At 38.5% G+C, this 7,608-nt stretch overlaps 1 pseudogene; it reads left to right on the top strand.

Moving 5' to 3' along the window:
• Nucleotides 1-2,152: 2,152 nt before the first annotated feature.
• LOC136315040 (ethylmalonyl-CoA decarboxylase pseudogene) lies at nt 2,153-3,148 on the top strand (annotated as a pseudogene).
• The last annotated feature ends 4,460 nt before the right edge of the window (nt 3,149-7,608 follow it).

Genomic DNA, 7,608 nt, shown 5'->3' with positions numbered 1-7,608 from the left:
AGAATACACAAGGAAAATTCAAATATGAACATGGATTTCACAGCAGAAATCTACAATGAAGCATTGATAATGATTGAAGATTTGTGCTTAGAAATTGCAAACAAAGTTCTCAATCAATTGGGAATGCCATCACTGAATAGATCTGCTGCTGCTTCGTTCGATGTAGAAATGCATCGTGAACAAAATTACAACACGGGTTGATCTTTTGTCGTATGTGCAATCAAATATTCCTAAGCTAACGCTTGAGCAAAAAGGCATTTACGATCAAATAATGCAAACTGTCAATAACGGGGTTGGAGAAATCTTCTTCTTAGATGCGCCAGGAGGAACTGGTAAAACATTCCTAATTAGATTGATTCTGTCATCAATTCAGTCCCAAAATAACATAGCCTTAGCTCTTGCATCTTCTGAATAGCTGCGGTATTGCTACCAGGTGGAAAAACTGCTCATTCCGCTTTGAAATTGCCATTGAACCTGCAATTCATTGAAATTCCCACATGCAACATTTCCAAAGCATCTGGCATGGGAAAAGTATTGCAGAAATGCAAACTTATTGTTTGGAATGAATGCACAATGGCACACAAAAAATCGCTCTAGGCTCTTGATCAATCATTGCAAGATTTGCGTGGAAACATCAGACCATTTGGGAACACATTAATATTGCTTGCAGGAGACTTCAGGCAAACATTACCTGTAATTCCTCGATCAACACCAGCGGATGAAATAAATGCTTACCTAAAATACTCTACTTTGTGGCGACACATAAAGACGTTAAAATTAACTACAAATATGCGTGTCCAGCTGCAAAACGATCGATCAGCTGAGATATTCTCACATCAATTGCTGGAAATTGGGAACGGAAAGGTGCTTGTTGATCTGACCTCAGGACGAATTTCATTGCCTCATAACTTCTGCAATTTAATGACGTCAAAAGAAGAACTGATTGAAGAAATATTTCTCAATATTCAAACGAATTTTAAGAATCACAATTGGCTGAGTGAATGAGCTATTCTTGCAGCCAAGAACAAAGACGTCTATGAACTTAACAATATTATTCAGTTTAACATTCAAATTGAGGCAGTCACATACAAGTCCGTTGACACTATTGTGGAACCAGATGAAGCAGTTAATTATCCAACAGAATTTTTTAATTCACTCGATCTGCCAGGGATGCCACCACATGTACTGCAATTGAAAATCAGCGTGCCAATTATCATGTGGCTAAATATCAACCAGCCAAAGCTTTGCAACAGCACACGGCTTGCAGTAAGAAAATTAATGAGCAATCTCGTAGAAGCAACAATCTTGACAGAACCTTTCAAAGGTGAAGATGTCCTCATTCCTCACATTCCTATGATTCCAACGGATATGCCATTTTAATTTAAGAGATTGCAGTTCCCAATTCGGTTGGCGTTTGCAATCACATCAACAAAGCACAGGGCCAATCTTTAGAATTGTGTGCTTTAGATCTAGACACAGATTGCTTCTCACACAGACAATTATATGTTGTGTGTTCTAGACTCGGCAAACCAGATAATCTCTATATCTGCACAGACAATGGAACAACAGAAAATATTGTATACCCATAAGCATTGTGAAATTAAACATATTAGAAACGTGCACTTTCTCTTTTCTTTCTTTTCCACTTACCCAGACTGAACCACAGCAATGTGTGGCCAGGTACAGCTAGTATACTAATAAAAGTATTTTGTAAATTATATAAATATTATAAAAACTCAGTAATAAAACAATTTTGTTATTTTCATTATTGATTCAAATCTGTACTCAGATAATTATAGAGCTCCCTACTTATATTTACCACAAAGATGAAGTTTATATAATTAGTATATAGTTCTTCATAAGCACATAAGAACTGTTGAAAAAATATAGCTATATATCATCTAGCCACATGCAATGAAAACACTTTTGGGAAAGAGTTCCAGATAGTCACTAAGCCTAAATAGAAATCCAAATTGGCTGTCTGGCTTACTTTTCTTTCTTTTCTTTTTCTTTTTCTTTCCTTCCTTCTTTCCTCCCTCCCTCTTTTCCTCCTTCCCTCCCTCCCTCCCTCCCTTTCTCTTTCCTTCCTTCCTTCCTTCCTTCTTTCCTTCCTTCCCTCCCTATGTTTGTTTCAAAACGTGATTTCTGATCTTGCTCCAGTAAGAGAAACCAGCTTGCAAAGAGGAATGGAGTCCGAACAAGAAATGGCAAGAAGTCTTTTGAAGACATCATCTATGTCTATAAGGAAAAACCTTCTACATCAAACGGGATTGTCACTTTATAATACTTCTCATGGCTTCCATGAGGAAGAAGTTAAAAAAAAAAAAACTTCAACAGTTTCCTGGTGGATCCATTGACCTTCAGAAGGAAGACAGTGGCATTGGCATTCTTACTCTGAACAATCCAAGTAAAAGGAATGCCTTTTCTGGTGCTATGATGCTACAACTTTTGGAAAAAGTGACTGAATTGGAAAATTGGACAGAGGGGAAAGGTCTCATTGTTCATGGGGCAGAAAATACTTTCTGCTCAGGATCTGATCTGAGGGCTGTGAAAGCACTAGCAACTCCAGAGGATGGAGAGGAATTATGTATGTTCATGCAAAACACCTTAACAAGATTAATGAGACTTCCTTTATTAAGTGTTGCACTGGTTCAAGGTTGGGCATTGGGTGGAGGAGCAGAATTTATTACAGCATGTGATTTCAGATTAATGACTAGAGAGAGTGAGATCAGATTTGTTCACAAGGAGATGGGTATAATACCGAGCTGGGGCGGTGCTACGTGGCTGGCTGATATTATTGGCGGTAGGCAAGCTCTCAAAGTATTAAGTGGGGCCCTCAAACTGGATTCAAAACAAGCTTTAAACCTAGGAGTGGTTGATGAGGTCTTGCAGTCTTCGGATGAGACTGAGTGTCTAGAACAGGCATGAGAGTGGCTAAAGCAGTTTATCAAAGGGCCACCGGAAGTAATTAGAGCCTTGAAAAAAATCTGTTACTTCAGGCAAAGAGCTTTGTTTCCAGGAGGCATTACAGACAGAAAGAGATCTTTTAAGAACACTTTGGGATGGACCCGCAAATTTGGAGGCTATTGCCAAGAAAGAAAATTTTGTAAATAGTTTTTTAAATATGATGAACTTATTACTCCAATGATTGATAATTTGTAGAAAAGTTACTGTGAAGGATACCACTAGTATTTGGGTTTAAAAACTTCTTTTGAATACCTAAACTCATTAGCATAATTTTCAGTATACTGTCATCTCCCCCTTACCTGTGGCGGATAGATTTCATGACCCCAGTGGATGCGAATGATACTGAACCCTCTGTATACTGTTTTTTTTATGTACATACCTATGATAAAGTTTAATATATAAATTAGGCACAGTAAGAGATTAATAATAAACAATTTACTGTAATAAATAATGTAAAAAATGTGATTTCTTTAAAATATAATACAGAATCATGAAAATTTGATGTATGAGACACGTTAGCACTGCGTCTCACCTGTCTTCTTTGATTAGGGAAAACTGGGTAGCTAAATTCCCCACTTCCAAACTTTAGGGCATAACACAAATTGGAGTTGTGGATTATGAAGGATTCTCAGGAAAAGGTGTGCTTTTCCAGCATCCTGACCAATCATAGTAGACTAAGGAGGAAAGACTCTTTGGTGGAAAAGTGCTAAAAGGAATGAGCTCTGCAGTAATCCAGCCTGTCCCCTAACCTCAGAAATAATGGAAAAATTAGGGGGACCACATTCCCTCTCCAGAGGAGCCTGTGCTGTTTACAGGTTAACTACTGGGCTTTAGGATCACTTAATAACTGTGTATGTTTATGGGCAATGGACTTACCTCTCTGTGCCTCTGGTTTCTCATCTTTAAAATGGAGATAATAGAACAATTCAAAAGGATGCTGGAAGGAGTTAAAAGGTATGTGTACTGAGTTAGCAGCTTTCCTGACACATGGCAGGGGCTCAACAAATGTCTCTTACTACTATTACTAAACATAGTAATAAAAATGTGTCTTTTTATTTCCCTTTTAGACCTTAGGGCAGTGGTTCTCAAAGTGTGTGCCAGGGCGCACTGGTGCGCCCTAGAAGATTTCCAGGTGCGCCCTATGGTATTCCAGAGATATATGGCCTGTTGGGGACCAAAAAACCAACAGGGTTTTTGGAGTTTAGATTTTGGGGGGACAGAGGTGTGGGGAATTGGCTGTAAGCTGACAGTCTGCTCAACCCCCCACCTCATTTGCCTGATTAGGTTGCAAAAGGCTGTTAAACTGTGGTGCTGGATTGTTTACACTACCCCCCATGTTCCCCAGAAAGACTGGAGGAAAGTTTCTTCTATCCTTTGTTTGGTGTCAAGTTAAGATGATATGTATGGTGGGGGTTTTCTGCACTCAACACAATTAAGAGTAAAAAGAGAGGAATTCCTCAATGTATTGATGAGGAAATGAGAGTTTGCCTTTCAAGTATATGCCCAAACATCGAAGAAATCACTAGGACACATCAGGCTCATGTTTCTCATAAACACAAGAATGAAAAACCTTAACATATTCATGTCAGGACCTGCAGAATTTACTAAATCTTACTAAGAACAATAACTTTTTTGTCATTTTTTTAACCCCTCTTTTTTACAAATTCTAAAAAGCATAACTCAAAAAAATGTAACATAAAAATGTTTTTTAATGTCAGAATAAAATTAATTTTGTCGTATTTATTTTGTTTAATTACCATAAAAGCATGCTTAGACTTTATATTTTTTCTTTAATATTTGACTTAATTATTATAACATATTTCTCAGAAATTTGTAAATAGTGCGCTTACAATTATTTGTAGGATTTCTTTTTCTTTTTGTATTTTTCTGAAGCTGGAAACAGGGAGGCAGTCAGACAGACTCCCTCATACACCCAACCGGGATCCACCCTGCATGCCCACCAGGGGACGACGCTCTGCCCATCTGGGGCGTTGCTCTGTTGTGACCAGAGCCAGTCTAGCGCCTGAGGCAGAGGCCATGGAGCCATCCCCAGCGCCCGGGCCATCTTTGCTCCAATGGAGCCTTGGCTGTGGGAGGGGAAGAGAGAGACAGAGAGGAAGGAAAGGGGGAGGGGTGGAGAAGCAGATGGGCGCTTCTCCTGTGTGCCCTGGCCAGGAATCGAACCCAGGACTTCCACATGCCAGGCCGATGCTCGACCACTGAGCCAACTGGCCAGGGCCTATTTGTAGGATTTTAAATGTGCCCCGACTTCAAAAAGTTTGAGAATCACTGCCTTAGGGTCACAGAGTTTTCAGGATGCTCAAATTGACCATACAGAAAGGAATGTTCAATTGTTGTTTCATGAGATACTCCTTTTGCCTGGAAAGCTAAGTACCCATCAATGACCCTGAATTTAACCTGTTCCAATAAATATTATATTAAAGTTCCAATTGTCTAACTTATGGGAAGTCTTTAACTTTCAAAGAAAACCTTCAGTTGCATTATTTTTTTCTTTCTGATTAAATAGAAAGAGGAGTTGGGAAAGGTTTCAGAAAGTTGTGAAATGAGGTGGGTATTTAAACCAGTAGAAGTAAGATAGGTAGAAACTAGGGATAAAATCATTAATTATAAATTAAAAAATTAAGTAAATATAGAGAAAAGATTAATACCACTGATTGATAAACAGTAAATGTTATAGAAATGTTAGCTAACAGTAGTACAATCATCATTGTCATCATCATCATCTAGATCAGTGGTCCCCAACCTTTTTTGGGCCACGGACAGGTTTAATGTTAGAAAATATTTTCACGGACCAGCCTTTAGGGTGGGACGGATAAATATATCACGTGACCGAGACAAGCGTCAAGAGTGAGTCTTAGATGGGTGTAACAGAGGGAATCTGGTCATTTTAAAAAAATAAAACATTGTTCAGACTTAAATATAAATAAAACGAAAATAATGGAATTTATTTATTCTTTCTCTAAGGACCGGTACTGGTCCACGGCCTGGGGGTTGGGGACCACTGATCTAGATAATTGGAGTCATCATAATACTAACCACCTCCTGTCTCTTGTAGGTGGTGATTGCACAGGCTGATGTTGCTGTTAGCTTCAACAAATTTGAGTTTCAAAGGTCCTATTTAGTAAAAACCCAGGAACATCAAGATAAAACATGAATGATTACCTAACTTACTCCAGTCTAGCACACTTTCTTTATCCAGCTAAAATATTGGGCCATAAGTTAAAACTTTGTAATAAGAGAGGGTGGTAGATAGATGAGATAGATAAAGCCCTTTCTTTTTTTATTTATTTATTTAGAAAATTAAATTTAGTGAGGTGACATTGATCAATAAGAGTACATACTGCCTGACCAGGCAGTGGCACAGTTGATAAAGTATTGAACTGGGATGCGGAGGACCCAGGTTCGAGACCCTGAGGTCGCCAGTTTCAGCACAGGTTCATCTGATTTGAGCAAAGCTCACCAGCTTGGACCCAAGGTTGCTGGCTTGAGCAAGAGCTTACTCGGTCTGCTGAAGGCCCATGGTCAAGACACATATGAGAAAGCAATCAATGAACAACTAAGATGTCGCAACGAAATACTGATGATTGATGCATCTCATCTCTCTTTGTTCCTGCCTGTCTGTCCCTATCTGTCCCTCTCTCTGACTCTCTCTGTCAATGTAAAAAAAAAAAAGAGTACATTGGTTTCAGGTAAACATTTCTATAGCATTTGAACTGTTGTGTTGTGTGCCCATCACCCAAAGTCAAATCATTTTCCATCATCATATACTTTGTCCTCCTTTGCTCCCTTTTCCCTAGCCCCTTTCCCCCAATAACTACTTCACTTTTATGTATGTCCATGAGTCTCAGTTTTATATCCCACCTATGTGTGAAATCATATAGTTCTTAGCTTTTTCTGATTTACTTATGTCAGTATAATGTTCTCAAGGTCCATCCATATTGTCATAAATGGCAATATGTCATCATTTCTTATGGCTGAGTATTATTCCTTTGTATATATGTGCTACATCTTCTTTATCCAATCCTCTATCGAAGGACACTTTGGCTGTTTTCATTTCGTGATCACTGTGAATAATGCTGCGATGAATGTGGGGATGGGCATGTGTCTTTATGTACCAATGTTTTTGAGTTTTCTGGGTAGATACCCAGTGGAGGGATTTTGCTGGGTCATATGGTAGTTCTATTCTTAATTTTTTTAGGAACCACTATACTTTCTTCCATAATGGTTGTACCAGTTTACATTCCCACTAACAGTGAATGAGTTGGGAATTTTTCTCCACAGCCTCTCCAACACTTGTTATTACCTGTCTTGATGATGATAGCTAATCTGACAGTTGTGAGGTGGTATCTCATTGTAGTTTTGATCTGCATTTTTCTGATAGCTAGTGAAGATGAACATCTTTTTATATATCTGTTGGCCATTTGTATGTCTTCTTGGGAGAAGTATCTGTTCAGGTCCTTCTCATTTTTTAATTGGATTGTTTGCTTGTTTGTTGCTGAGTTTTGTGATTTCTTTACATATTTTGGATATTAACCCATTAACAGAGCTGTTTGTAAACATCTCATATTTGGTTGGCTGCCTGTTTGTTTTGTGGTATGTTTCTTTTGCCGAGCAGAAGCT

This window comes from Saccopteryx bilineata, chromosome 11 (assembly GCF_036850765.1).
Source record: "Saccopteryx bilineata isolate mSacBil1 chromosome 11, mSacBil1_pri_phased_curated, whole genome shotgun sequence".
In the NCBI taxonomy this organism is placed as follows: Eukaryota; Metazoa; Chordata; class Mammalia; order Chiroptera; family Emballonuridae; genus Saccopteryx; species Saccopteryx bilineata.
The sequence above is the reverse complement of the archived record's forward strand: the minus strand, read 5'-3'. Positions and strand labels throughout refer to the sequence as shown.